Raw genomic sequence first — 16,691 nt, forward strand, 5'->3', positions numbered from 1 at the left:
TAAATTCTTACTCAAAAAAATTATAAAAATTATAGGCATCAAATTCATCAAATTCTACACATTTCATCAGTTCACACCAACTTCATATTTTAAACACAAATACCATTTTTTTTGTCATTAATGTTGAACTATCACATTCAGATATCATATTTCTTTATAAAAGGTGACACAAGTTTGTGCTTTTACCCCTTATGTTTAGAACTAATGTAAGCTAAATTGTTAAGTACATGATTCCTTACATGCCTTTCTTGATCAGTTTGAGGTGGTGTGATCACCTTCTTCATTGGATTAAGTGACCTTAACTTCATTCATTCTGGTGCCTCCAATTTCCACCTTTTTCTTCTAGCTTTGATTCATCTCCTCCTTTATCTGTTCAATATATAATTTTCCTTTACCCTTATTGTGGTCATTATATGGTAGTGGTGCTTGGATCCTACAATTCTTTCTCACATGTCTAATCTTTTCAAAATTAGAACAAACTTTCTTAGGTGCATTCATCTTTATCCATTTAGGTTTTCCCTATAATCTGCATTCATATCATCGAGGCCCAAACATTGTAAAATTGTTACAATAACCTTCAAATCTAGGTGCAATAGAAGTATTTTTTATTCTTGAAGTACACTGATGTATTTGAGGCCGTTGCTTCTTATAGTAAAAATAATAACAAGTAAACTTAGGTTTAGGGTTTTGTGCGCCATTCTTGCTTCTATAATTATTTGCAGCCTATCCAAGTTTATCACAATGATAGCTTGTAGGTTTTCCTTTTGACTTTTCATTCCTCAACTCTCCACTCTTGGATGATTCTCCTTCTTTAGTAGATACATGTTACTTTGTATGTCCTCATCCAGAAGTGTTGCTAAATAACCTAGGTGGTTTCATTAGTTCTTAAAAGTATATTAATGCTTCACAAGGTTTGTTCATCATTTCCACAACTTCTCTCTAATATTTTATCTCATTCCTTAGTAGGTCAGTCTATGATCTCATATTTTCTATCATCATTTCTTTCTTATTCAATTCCTGATTTGCAAGTATTAGTTGATTTGCCATGTCTAGTTGGCTATTAGAAAGCATTTGCACATCAGATGACCTTCCTTCAACTCTAATAGTGATTTGTTTTTTATCTTCCTCAACTATAAAATTCTCTTTTTCAACTTTCTTCTTCCTATTGGTAACTTTACATAGATTTACTCACTAGATTTCATGCTTTCTCTTCAATCCTCTAACTTCTTCATTCATGTTACATTATTCTCCAACAAATTCATAATGGATGCATTATTATCATTAGAATTTCCATTGTCAAGAAATCATTGTGTATCAATTTCTTCATAATGTGTACCATTTTGTTGAATATCCAAGTCCTTTCTCCTTCTAAAGGATTTCCTTAGTTCCTCTCTTTCTACTTCAAGTTGCTACACTATGAGTTGAATGTCAATCACTTCATCATCAATAACCTTTCCCAATTTGTAAGGCTTTATCTCCAAGATTTGATCTCACAAGCTGTTAAACTTTTGTTGCAAATATGATTGAATCACTCATTATTGAAGATCAAAGAGGGAGATTGTTGTTAACAGAATATTTTCAATCATTGTTAGTTCATTGATGTCAAACCTTATATTTGTAGGAAAGACATTTTCTTATAAGATCCAAGTAATATCACTTAGTTGATTGATGAAGAGGATTTGATTAATAAGATGCAACAAGAGTACCTAAGGGAAAGGTTGAGTTATGATGTTTTTAATAAAGTGCAAGGATCAGTTAAGACAATAGTTAAATGATGTATTGATAACTTACTCTAATATTTTAAGGTTGGTCACACTTAGAAACATTAGAGGAAGAACTTGTAACAAGGTTGATTGCAAAGCTTAAACTAAGATCATTAGTGTGTGCCAAGAAAGTTAGTTGAAGCCAAGAAAGATTTTAGTTGGAGCCAAGTAACAAGAAATTCTAGTGTGTTCCGAGTGTAGATTAGGTGCTGAGAATTAGATAACCTTAGTTGGTGCCGAAGTGATCTTCAGGTGCCAAGCATTAGGAAAAACAAAGTTGGTGCCAAGTAACATAGTATGTGTCGAGTACTAATATTTCAATAGTGTTGAGCTGCTACATTATTTCAAATGATGAAGATTTACCAGATCTAAGCTGATAGAGTGGTTACCTTGAATTTTGTGAATAACTTGGAAGATAAGGATGATGAGCTGGTGACACAAAATTCTATGTAAATAAATTTTGGGAAAATTCAAGAGGATTATTCAAGAAGTTTATTGAGAAAAAAAAATATGGGTTAGATGCAATGAATCCTACCTAATTGATATCAATTAAAATTAAAGAATGGAATAATCGAGCAAAAAAGAAACTCCAAGATTTTGATTCAAGGAGTCATAGACCAAGAAGAAAATGTTGTTGATACCATTGCTATTGAAGTGCAAAATCTATGAAGTGGTTAAAGGGGTGTCGAGGAGAAGACAACTAAGAGAAGGAAGAGCACAAAGGCTCTGCTTTTACAAGTGGTCATGAAGAGATGATTGCACTAGTACATTGAGCATGGAGACTCAAGGAGACCAAGCTTAAAAGGATAGAAAGTTGTCAGAGTTGTAGAGATTGAAGGCCAGGCAATGGTATGAGCTGAGAAGTGATTTGAGATCTACGAGTTGAATTGTATGTTGTATTTAGGTCAAAGATTTTCTATACTCTCTAGAAATTGTATTAGATATGAAAATCCTATGGACTTAGGTTGGTTTAATAGCCATTTGTAAATCCTTTAACAAGGTGTCATTCAAAGTGAATGTTCTAAAGTCCTCTAACCAAGCCCACTTCTAATAGGGTGGTTAAATCCTCTAACAAGGTCACATTTAATAGTGTGTTGTAAGCCTTTAACATGGTAGGCCTTTCATAGGGCATCACCTTAGAAGAGTGAGAATTTAGTAGCATGTTACTGGTGGTTTTTCCCAAATTGGGTTTCCACGTAAATCATTGTGTTATGTGTTGATTTCTTATGTGTTATGCTTGCATGTTGATTTACAATAGCTTATTGATTAGAAAAGTTAAAGCTTGGATGAATAAATGATTGAATGGGCTTAGTATAGTTAGGTAAAAGTTTGAATAGGACATTTGGACCTTGAATATCTAATTCACCAACCCTTGCCCCTACCCCCTCACGCCCCCCCCCCCACCCCTTAGTTATTCTAAAGTATTTCTAAAAATTGGTATCAGATCCAATTGCTGATTTAATTTCAAGGTACTAGAAGTAGGAAGATCAAGATGTCCAAGAGAGAAGTTTCCAAGCTCAACAATGACAACTTTGTTGCATGGAAAAATTTGATGAAATTGCACCTTGGATTAATAGGTGACTATGCACAAATCCCAATTGGAATAGAACATGTAAATCCACCAGGACCTCTTACTATAGATGATTTGAATAAAAATGAGCACAACCAAGCAATGTTAGAGATTGCCTCTACACTTAATTATGTAGAATATAATGACATCAAGGATTGTGACACTGCATTCAAGATGTAGAAAACCTTATTAGATATCTATGGAGGAGATTAGAATGTCCAAAGAGCAAAGAGAGAAAGCCTAAGAGGAAAATTTGATGACATGAAAATGGAGGAAGGTGAAAATGGTGTTCAATATGTTGCAAGAATGAAAGAAGTGGTAAGTGCAATATGAAGTCTAGGACGTCAATTGGAATAAGAAACTATCATCAACAAATACTTAAGAACTCTTCTCCCTATCTATGCTATTAGAGTTTTAGTCATCCAAGAGCTAAGATGTGTATAGGGAAACACACTAACCTTTGAAGGAATAGTGGGAAGACCTACTACATTTAAATTGTCCAATTTTGATAACTAAAGACCTAAGAATCTTGAATCTACTTTCAAGGCTGAGATGACAATAAAAGACACTGAGGACGAAAACTGAAGAAAGAAAAGAAGAAAGGGAATACATGCATCCAATGATAACAGTGCAGATGAGAAAGATGTGGAATAGTTAGAAGCTCTACTAGCTAGGAGATTCCATAGAGGAAAATATAAATTTAAAGGTAAGCTCCCTATCATATGTTTCAATTGCAATGAAGTAGGTCATATTGATGCAAGATGTACATAGAAGAATAATTACATAGAAAGAAAAATGTACAGGAACAAGAGAGAAGATGATAGCAAAGACTATAAGGAGAAAGGCAAGAAATGCTACATTGTTGAAGAAGATTTTGATGAGAATGATGATGAAGTAGTCTATGTGGCCATGAAGGATGAATTAGGTAAAGATGAAGATGAAGATGAAGCAACAACGTTGTTTACCTATGTGATCAAAAATGACAAATGGATCATAGACATTGGATGCTCACATTACATGATAGGAGATAAAAGTAAGTTCATTACCCTTACTCAATATGATTTGGTAATGATGCTCCATATCAAATTAATGAAAAAGGCTCTATTAAACTCATACAGAAGATTTCATGTGATAATGCATACTATGTTAAAAGATTGAACTACAACTTGTTGAGTGTATCACAGTTAGGCAATGTAGGTTGCAAATTTGAATTTGGAAACAAAACTGCCAAGATCTATGACACTAATGAAAATCTGATTGGAAAAGGTGAACAAACCAGGAGTAATCTATTTTACCTAGATATGGAAGATGCAACATGTCTTGTTGTTAGATTTGATGATGTGTGGTTGTGGCATAAAAGGCTGTGTCATGTTAACTTTGATGTTCAAATTGAAGAAACCTGAAAAAAAAAATGTGTAAGAAATGTCAACTAGGGAAGATGACTAAGTCCAAAGAAGTACTAGAGTTAGTCCATATAGACTTATGTGGTCCAATAGAAGTGGAAAACTACCTAGGAGACGTAGACATAATGCTACTTGTAGATGACTATTTCGGGATGATGACTACTATGTTTTTAAATAAAAAATTTGATGCATTTAAAATGTTCAAGTAGTATTTGGCTAGAGTTCAGAAGGAAACAGGAAAGAATTTGAAGTGCCTAAGGTCAGAAAAAGGTGGTGAGTTCACATCAAAAGAGCTTGAAATATTCTACAATGACAAAGGTATCAAAAGAAAAACATCAACAACAAGGACTCCACCAAAAAATGATATTGTTGAAAGGAGGAATATATTAGTGATTGACTATGCTAGAACCTTGATGATGGAGAAAAATGTTGCACTAAAAAACTAGAGAGTAGCTGTAAGTATTGTAGTTTACACACTGAATAGAGTCCAAGTTAAAAAAGGTACAAATGCAACACCTTTTGTATTATGGTATGGTAACTCACCTAATGTTAAATATTTAAAAAGTATTTGGTTGTAAATTCTATATTCTTAAAGATACTACAAATGGCAAGTTTGATGAAAAAATTGATGAAGGCATATTTCTTGGATACTCCACTAAAAGTAAGTCATACACGTGTTTGAATAATAACGCTAACAAGATTGTGAAGAGTGAAAATGTAAATTTTGATGAGCATGCAAAAGTTTAGGTTGATGAGTCCAAGCAATTAGAGGATTATAGATCCTTTGTATAGTTCTATGAAGGAATGATTGTTGAAGACAATGCTATAAACCAAATTGGGAATTGGAAACAAATCTTAGTATCTGCCAAGTCTCAGCCAATTAATGCTAAGCTACATTCAGAAGCCATGCTATAGAATGTAGAAAATGCACATTCTAATTTTGAAAATAGTATACAAGAAAGAAATGATGAAGTACTAGATAAAGAAGAACAAAATGACGCTAAAGCTAAAGGATCAATCATGGAAAGAAGAATAGAACCAAGGTTAGCCAAGTATGTGAGAAGACATCACCCTACAAAACAAATCATTGGTGATAAGGATGCCAGACCAATGATAAGGAATAGACTAAGGAATGAATCATGTCTACTAACCAAGGTTGAACAAAAAATAATGAAAGATGCACTAAAAGATGATGACCCGTATAAATCCATGGAAGAGGAGATAGATCAGATTGAAAAGAAGAAAACATGGACCTTAGTTCCTAGATTAGCTGATAAGAATGTGATTGGTACCAAATGGGTGTTTAGAAACAAACTTGATGAGGATGGTGAGATAACAAGAAACAAAGCCAGACTAGTTTGCAAAGGCTATGCACAAGAAGAAGGACTAGATTATGGGGAAACATTTCCCCCTGTTGCAAGAATGGAAGGAGTAAGAACATTACTTGCATATGCTGCATACAAAGGTTTCAAAGTCTACCAAATGGATGTGAAGTCTTCTTTTCTGAATGGTATATTAGAAGATGAAGTCTACATAGAACAACTAGATGGATTTGTAGATGAAAAGAACAAGGACATGGTCTGCAAATTGCACAAGGCACTTTATGGATTGAAGCAAGCACCTAGAGAATGGCATGAGAGATTGCATAAATATCTTGTGGATATAGGATTTGAGAGAACAGATCACAACAACAACTTGTACATTAAAGTTGGAAATTGTAAAGACATTTTGATATCATAAATATTTGTTGATGATATAATATTTGGAGGTAAAGATGTTTTATGCAAAGATTTTGTTGATCAAATGAAGCATGAATTTGAGATGTCAATGTTTGGAGAAATAAAATTCTTTGTTAGATTACAAGTACATCAATTGACGCATGGCATATTTGTGACCCAATCTAAATACATCAAGGAGATACTCAAAATATTTGTTATAGAAGATTCAAAACCAGTCAGCACACCAATGGCAACTAGACATAAGCCATCCAAGAATGATGAATCAATTGACATAGAGATTTCAAATTTTTGCTTCATCTAATTTGCAAAATGCTTACATAAAGCATCTTGATCTCCAAATATGATATCATCAACAAAAATTTCAGATAACGAAATACCTTTGCCTTTATCTATTTTCATGTATAGATTGTTGTTAACATTAGTCCTTTCAAATCCAATCTTCAGAAGATAATTATGAAGTCTCTTATACCATTCTCTTGGTTCTTGTTTCAAACCATATAGAGCTTTGTGTAGTCTACATAACATATTCTTATTCTTAACATCAAAAAAACCTTCGAACTATTCTATGTAAACTTCTTCCTCTAATATACCATTTAAAAATGCAAATTTAACATCCATTTCATAGAATTTGAAACCTTTCTATGTAGAATAAGCAAGTAGAGTTCTTACTCCTTCCAATCTAGAAACAAGTGCAAATGTCTCTCCATAGTCAATTTCTTCTTCTTGTGCATATCCCTTGCAAACTAATCTTGCTTTATTCCTTGTGACTTCACTATTTTGATCTAACTTGTTTTTGTATACCCACTTGGTATAAATCACATTTTTGTCTTCTAGTCTAGGAACTAGACTCCATATTTTATTCTTCTCTATTTGTTCAATCTCTTCTTCCATGGCTTTACTCCAGTCAGCATCTTCTAATGCATCTCTCACTGACTTGAGTTCCTTCATGCTTAGAAAATGTGTATCACTTCTTAAAATATTTCTTGTTATTAGTCTAGCATCTTTATCTCCAATGATTTGAGTAGCATGATGATGTCTTTTGACATACTTAAACAATCTCAGTTCACCTCTTGTTTATTCATTTTGTCTTTCAACTTCAGAATCACTATGTATATCTCTATCAGGTAGCTCAACATTTCTTTCATGTACACTAATATTAGAATAAGAATTTCTATCCACTTCATTTTGTAACTTGGCATCTAAATGTAGCTCAGTTCTTGAATGCTACTCAACATTCATAGGGTATGAATCGACAGTCATTGAAACTTCTTATTGATTTGTAGCTTGATTTGCAACATCTTCATCAGTAGGCATAACTTCATAAAAGTATACAAATGGTTTGTATTCTTCTAGTTCTTTCATAGGTTCATCCTCATAAACTTTTGTATATTCATTAAAGTTCACATTTGCACTTTCCACAATTTTGTTAGTGTTAGTATTTAAACACTTATAAGCTTTACTTCTTGTGGAGTACCCTAGGAATATACTTTCTTCACTTTTTAGATCAAGTTTACCATTCCTAACATCTTTAATAATGTAACATTTACTTCCAAATACCTTAAAGTAGTTTACATTGGGTGAGTATCCATACCATAGTTCAAAAGGTATTGAATGAGTACCTTTCTTGATTTGCACACAATTCAAGGTATAGACAACTATACTTACAGCTTCTCTCCAGTATTTCAAACTGACATTCTTTTCCATCATGAGTGTTCTACATAGTCCATTACATGTATGTTCCTCCTTTTAGCCATTCCATTTTGTGGAGCTATTCCAGGGGTGGATGTTTGTCTTTTAATTCCTCTATGATTACAAAACATCTCAAACTCATTTGATGTTAATTCTCCTCCTCTATCAGATCTCAAACACTTTAGACTTTTACCTATTTCCTTATCAACTCTTGCTAAGTACCATTTGAACATTTGGAAAGCATCGCATTTTTGTTTCAAAAATATAAGTGTCATCATTCTAGAATATTCATCAACAATTAACATAATTTTATTATCTCCTTTGTAGTTTTGCACATTAATTGGCCCACACAAGTCAGTATGAACAATCTCTAGTATTCCTTTAGAGGTATATGTTTTACTCTTAAAACTTGACTTTGTCATTTTGCCTAACTAACATTGTTTTCACATTACATTTTTGGGCTTCTTAAACTTAGGAAAACCTCTAAATTTCTTCATATTACTAACACTAACCAAGTCATCAAAGTTAACATGACATAACCTCTTGTTCCATAGCCATACATCATCAAATTTTACAACAAGACAAGTAGCATCCTCTATATCAAGATAGAATAGATTACTTCTAGTTTGATCACCCTTTCCAATTAGTTTCTCATTTCTGTCATATATCTTAGAAATATTGTTTTCAAACTCAAACTTACATCCCAAATTATTTAGTTGTGACACACTCAACAAATTTTAGTTATGTCCTTCAACATAGTAAGCATTCTCACATAAAATCTTATCTGTGAGTTTGATAGATCCTTTTCCTTATATCAAACATGGTCCATCATTACCAAATCTTACACTATTTCTATTATAACAATTTAGGGTAATGAACTTACATTTTTTTCTAGTCTTGTGATGTTAACTTCCACTATCAATGATCCATCTATCATTCGTATTCCCTAAAGTCGGATGTATAGTTGCCTCATCTTCATCAAATTCATCCTTCCTTAAAACACACACCACCACATCATCATGTTCGTCAGATTCATTGTTTGCTTCCTCTTCAAAAATGTAGCAATACTTCTTTGCTTTATCTTTGTATTCTTTGTTGTCTTCATCTCTTCTACTCTTGTACTTGTCACCATCTCTATACAGTTCATCTCTAGACATCTAGCAACAATATGACCAACCTCATTATAATTGAAACAAATGATGGGTAACTTACCTTTGAACTTGCCTTTACCTTTGTGGAATCTTCTTGTTAATAGTGCTTCAAGTTGTTTGACATCCTCCTCATCTATATTGCTATCACTGGACACATGCTTTAATCTGATAAAACTTGCAACTTCATTTACAGATTATAGATCTCTATTCAGTCCTCAATTCTAGTTGGCCTTCATACTTTGCAGCTTTGATAGCTTATTCACCCTTTAAGAATTCATCTCCTTAAGCCTTCTTTCTTAACATATCATTTTAGATTCTTCTCTTAGGTCACTTGATAATGCAAAACCCTTGACTCCTTATCTCCCTTAGGTTCTCACAAATGACAACATGGCTTCATGACCAGCCATTCCTATAAATAATAAATTAAGATATTTTTGCTACTCATTCTCCATTGTCCAATTGAGGGTTTTGATGGATTATGTAGGATACAATGTATCTACCCCATATCTCTTCTAGAATCTTCTCATAGAATCCATTTTGAATTTTCCTAAAAATGGTTTACCTTGAATTCTATGCAACTAGCTCATCCACTTTATCTTCCACCTGGTTCACACAATCTAAGAGAATAAAATTGTCAACTCAAATTCATCGAACCCATGATCTTTTAAATAATGCAAAAACTTGGCTTTATCAAGCTTCTAATGCTTAGCACATACTGCATTGCTCGACATCTATTGTGAAATTACTTAGCACGAGCTAAAGTTTACTAGTACTTGTCATCAATTAAAATTTACTTGGCATCCACTTTCCTACTCAACATACACTAGAATAAACATTTACTTGGCTCCAACTATTTTTTTGCTCAACTTGCATTGACTTTTCTCAACATCTACTATCCACTCGATCAAGCTTGGTAGACAAATGTTTTGTAACTTGTTCTTCTAAACTTTCTTAGTGTAACCAGCCTTTGTAACCTTAAGTATATTATCAATACATTATGACAACAATATCTTAACTGATTCTTGTGCTTGATAACATAATTATATCTCAACCTTTCCTTTAGGTGCTATTGTTAGACCTTTTGATCAAATCCTCTTCATCAATCAAATAAGTTATTGTACTTGAATCTTATAAGCATTTGTGTTACTAGAAAACAACAAGTTTGACTTCAGTGACAAAACAATGATTGAAACACATAGTCTTCTTCAACAATCTTCCTCTTTCAATCTAGTTGCAACAATGATCTTTTCAATCTATTCTCAACATCTAATACTCCCACTAAAGTGGGGGCAATATACAATTTTAAAATGGACACACTTCATTTTGAGACCTCTTAGTTCTATTTAGTGTGGTTTCAATAAAATTTTCTCCTCTTCTCTTCAATTTCACATTCCTTCATCATCTCTTTCTTACCAACATGGTCTTTTAGGTACCATCTTGAAACAATTTCCACCAAATCTTCTGTTTAGTTCACTATCTCTTTGTCTCATCTTCGATACATTTTGGAGCTTTTTGTAGCAAACATAACCTTTTTTCTTGGACCAAGTCAACATAGTATGGACTAGGTCAACCTACTCCTCCTAGGTTGACATAGTCTTAGACTAGGTCAACCCAAGTTGACCTAGTCACTGATAGTTTCAAAGCTTAGGGCTCAAAAGGCCTCAAGGTTTTAATTAGTTTGTCATCATTACCCAATCGGCCTAAGTTATTTTACTAACCTAAAACTAGTATAAAAGGAGGCTTTCTGGCTTCATTTTCATATCTCATTTTCAATTTATCTTCTCTCAAGCTCATAAGTATTCAAGACATTCTTCTTCAAGAATTTTTAAGCATTCAAGTCCATGCATCCCCTTCTTGCATCAAGCTTCTCCCTTCAAGGTGGTACTGGAGTTTGTCTCTAAGGATAAAATTCAATTTATTCCTAAGTTCTTCCATTATTCATTCATGACATGTCACATACATTTTCATACATGACGATTTGGGTTCCTTAATTTCCTTATCGTTTCTTTGAGTTAAGGCTATGAAACTTACATACTTGATGACATATCAAATGCAATTGCTTCTACAGAGGTAATTGTATGTTTTAGTTGATATTATTCAGATCTACTACATGCAAGCATTTCATTTAAATTTACATTTCTCAATTACATTTAATTCCTTAATATGGGAATTGACCAATGAAATTGCTAGTGTAAATCATTATTATTTACACTTCACTTAAGTTTACTTAGGATAAATGCATTATTTTATTATTTATTAGGTTAGACACCTATGAGTTTGCATACCCATATGAGTTTTCTTGTTAACAACATAGGAGTAAGCAACTTTAATTTAGCACATGGTGTCTACAACATTGGATTTTTAATAATCAACTAAGTTTTCATGTTGACAACATAGTTGTTTGCACTCTTAATTTAAGCACATGGTGTCTACAACATAATTTTACATGACACACCTTTGTAGGCTTATCCTCTCATCACCGCACTAACTCTTGTGGTTAATGGAGGATAACCCACTCATAGTGGACATGTGCTTAGATGTGAGCTTTATCATATGGCTAATTCCTAGACATTCTAGATGCATCCTAGAGGCCTTTATATTGAGGCTCTCCTAGTGCACTATCAAATCAATTACAATAAATTGAATATCATATTGGTGTTCTAATCATACTCTATTGATCTATTTGTGCTAGTTATTGTGCTTCTTGGTCTTGGGTGAATTTTTCTCGAAGGAAAATTATTACATTATTAGATGGTATCAGAGCCATAAAGGCATCATTTCATAGCCATTAGAAACTATTCTTACATCACCTCTCTGAAAACACCTCAAGTCAGGTTCAAAGTATATGCAGCTATTGAAAGCATCTAGAGCTAAAGCGGACCTCACCATAGCATCCAAAGTGTCCATTCAGTGAAATTTGAGTATAAATTTGTTTATATTGGGGCATAAAAAAAATTGAGTCAATTTTTTTTGCAAAATGACACCCAAAAGCCCAATTTACAAAATTAGTATGATCATTTTAGATAATTTCTCTACATTATTTTTCAGATCTATGTATTTTGTTCAAATTTTTTTTAACCATCAAACTTGTAGAGAAGATATTTTTTTTAGGTGAAGATTGAAGCTTGCTAGTGCCAATCAGATATTATCATCATATTTAGAAGGTCAAAAATCTTCCAAATTGATCTTTGTTTCAGCAAAATTGGACATATAAGGTGAAATCTAGAGTCATCTAATTTTTTCAGGTGCGATGATAGTGATTTAGGAAAAAAAATTATAGAGGTGATTTTCAAACAACGATATCTCCCTCATATAGACTCCTTTCTTCGAGCTTTTTTTTTTTTGGTGTAGAATTTTATGATCTATACATTGGTGATATCTCTATTCCTGAATTTTCCTACACGTTACAAATCCCAATTTTTGAAACCTCAAAGGCTTAGTTCAGGCTCATTTGGATATATGAACATGTTCCTTTTTTGGAAAGTGAATATTTTTTCTTCTACTTTCTAAATTTGCAATCAAATTATAGCCTTGTGTCGACAAAAATATCACTTTTAAAAATAGGTCCTTTCTTTGCATTTAATTGCTTTAAAATTGTTGCATTTTTGAGCTACATTGTAAAGTTCAAGATTTTAACTCCAAGACGAGGTTGAAAATAGAAAACTAGAAGACCACTAAGGCCAAAAATGACAAAGTGGCCCATTGTAATCACACTGCCTATAAAGTGGCGAATCATGCATTGGGGGAGTTGATTGATTATTTTTGCATTTTGGAGGGTGCATACATTCATTTATCTCATGCGATTTGTTTCACATGTCAAGGTGGTCATAAACCAAAGTTGACAAAGAGGAACTATCAACAATGGAGTGCCTTAATCATTAATCATCTAAGAAGACAGCATAAGGAAGTATTTCCTTATTTATGTTTTAGCAAATTGATCTCTTCCATTGATCAGTTGCCTGTTGCAATACTTTTGAACATAATTTATTGCAATGTCACTTATTCTTCCTTTAAAGTCATTGACAAGTACAATTATCCTTATCACATTTGGTTAGGTCTTTTGGAAGCATATGGAGATCCAAATATTCCTCCCTTTCTAGAAGACATTATATCTTTAGTCACTTCAGTTATTATACCTCCAAATCCAGATGAGATCACACATCCTGATACTCTTGTTGACTCTACTAATCTAGTTCTAGCCTCAAATGCTCCTAATTCAATGCAATAGGTATTACCATGTCTACCTACTTCATCTTCGTGGGATGACATCCTTTTAGACATTGCAGGGCTATTTGTGAAGTCTCACATTGAAGATGCAGGAGATATCATTGATGACATCAATCTTCTCTTTGTTGAGGAGACTTCTTCACTCATTTCAATAGCACACTTTGACCCTCAACCACTTGATTGTTTCAACATGTTTGTGGATTCTTTACAATAGATGAAAAATCACTTTTTCACTTATGAGGAATCATATCAGTCTTTGGAAATTGTCTTCTAGTTTTGTTAGACAACACATTTTCTAATGATTCTTCCTACTAGTTGGGGAGCATTCTTTACTACACCTATGGAACCATTTCTTCCTATAGGGAGGACCATCATTCAACTTTCATGGTGCAACTTCTTTAGTCATGAAGAAGCTTCTATCATGGATGTGCTTAAATTATTGAGAGGGCGTCACATTGCTTCTGTTCCTCCATCTTCCTATCAAGATGCTTCATCATCTTTGGAATTTGATTCAATTTCATCCTTGGACATGTTACCTTGTTTGCCACTGTATTTTGGGCATCCACTAGATTGGTTGATGGCATTTTCATTCATCAAGGACTTGTTGACATTTGAGTAGACTTCAGAGGCCACATCCACTAAATACTACATCTGGATCTCTCTTCCATCTTCCTATCCATAGTGGAAATCATACTTGCACCTATATTTGGTGTATCCTCTTCCTCATGGGACAAATGTTGTTTGTAGACATTGGATTTTCTTCTATCTACAAATACTTATCACTCAGAGATCCTTCACTAAGGGGGGGATTTCATTGAGTGATTCTCTATTGTATATGCATGATGTATGTCATAATGGGGTGTCTTGATTACTCCATCCATACATGCATCTTTCTTTATTGTATTTTTCTCTCTTTCTTGGGGAGGGTTTTCCCATGAGTTTTTCCCTCTTTCTCCATTTGCAGAGAGATTGTATTATATTCCATTTCATTTATACATGGGTACCTAACATGGCCTAGTAGCTCAGACCCATTATGGATTTCATGGTAGCTTTTGTGAGCTTAAGTGCATTCCCTTGAGTTGCACTTAAGGGGGGGTGTTAGTGTAAATAATAATTATTTGCACTTTATTTGAGTTTACTTAGGATAAATACATTATTTTATTATTTATTGGGTTGGACACCTAGGAGTTTGTGTACTCATATGAGTTGTCTTGTTGACAATGTAGGAGTACGCAACTCTAATTTAGCACATGGTGTCTACAACATTGGAGTTTGCATAATCAACCGAGTTGTCATGTTAACAACACAATCATTTGCACTTTTAATTAAGCACATGATGCCTACAACATAATTTTACATGACACACCTTTGTTGGCTTTTCTTCTCATCATTGCACTAACTCTTGTACTTAATGGAGGATAATCCACTCCTAGTGGACATGTGCTTAGTTGTGAGCCTTATCATATGGCTAATTCCTAGACATTATAGATACATCCTAGAGGCCTTTATATTCAGGCTCTCCTAGTGTACTATCAAATGAATTACAATAAAATGAATATCATATTGTTAATCTGATCATACTATATTGGTCTATTTGTTCTAGTTATTGTACTTCTTGGTCTTGGGTGAATGTTTCCCTAAGGAAAATTCTTACAGAAATCCCTCATCTAACCCCTTTCCCAAACCTTTCTTTTCTATGTTGATTTGTAGGCTGAAAACATAAAAGATTACAGATATGGAACCTATAGTTCACAAGCTTTCTAGAGTCATAAATTTTGGTATCATTGACTATGTCAATATGGTTATAGGTTATCCTTCGAAGTTGACCTAGTCCTTCAGTCTCTGATTTTAGGGAGATTTTTCTTTTTTTTTTTCATTTCATTGTTTGAATCCAAGATCTGTAGAAAAAAATTCGTAAAAGATTCCAATTAGAAAGTTCTTGAGAAAAACCACATCTTCCTCCACTCACTTCAAGATAAATCTTTCATATTTTATTTACTTTCATATCTTTACCCTATATTTTTATTTAAATGGGCTTATTATATTCACATAGCATCTAGATTTATATTTCCTAAGTAAGTAGTTCAATTTCAGATTCATATTATCCTATTAATGGCCTAAGAGAGTGTATTTATTTTTATTGCATTCCTCTTTACAGCCTAAATTTAGTATTAGCACCCCTCTTCCATTTGGTCCTAGCTAATATATTTTTGATCATAAATGGAATCATATTTAGAAATTCTCCTCTTTCCCTCATACACATTCTTGAATGGCTTAGTGACCCAGTAAAGTGGAAGTCTACATCATATTTAAAGTACTTCTATTTTAGCGCAAAATACCTTGTAGTCTCTATAATGTTTTAAGAAAAAAAAGCTTTTGACCTTTGTACTTAAGGCATGTAGCTTTTGCAATTACTTCTATAGTAATAGGAAAACCTAATTCTCCTAATGGAAATATACCCATGATTCAAAGAATTAAAAAATAGAATGTAAAGGCTTTTTTAGATAGGTAATAGGTTGAATCCTAGATGGATTGTTGTTATTTTTTAAAATTAGTTATCATTTTGTGTCAATCTCAAGTATAATTAAACCCAATTCCTCCCACATGAGAGTCTCACAACTTACCATTATGTTTTAGGCTCTCACCTCGCATATATAGTATGTTCCTACTACTAGACATAGCCTAAAAGTAAGGTGTGAACTTTATATTAATAAAAATAATCTCACAATTTTTTATTTTTTCTCACCCCTCTACAACCCTTGAGCTCAAATATTCTAAGCAACCTTTCCATCAATTTCACCTTCACAATGTTCAACTAAACATAGTAGGTAGTCATCTGAAAAGGCCTATAATTATTAGTATCAGTATGAAATGAGAACCCCTTTTTACATTTCTTTCTTACCCAATATCAAATTTTCCTTAAGGATATAATTGTATGATTTTTCATTTAATAATAGGTATTTTTTATCATCACCTTTCATTATTATGCAAATTCATCGCCGAGAAAAAAATATTTGAAAATGATAGTTCATAGTATTGCAAATATGTATACTATTAAAGTTGTCTTTACTTATTCAAAAATCATTCATGCCAAAGTGGTTCTAATTTATTTTTATATTAAGGATTATTAACAACTTTGTGCTCATTTT

The sequence above is a fragment of the Cupressus sempervirens genome, chromosome 4 (assembly GCF_028749045.1).
Source record: "Cupressus sempervirens isolate cs-2001-9-10 chromosome 4, ASM2874904v1, whole genome shotgun sequence".
In the NCBI taxonomy this organism is placed as follows: Eukaryota; Viridiplantae; Streptophyta; class Pinopsida; order Cupressales; family Cupressaceae; genus Cupressus; species Cupressus sempervirens.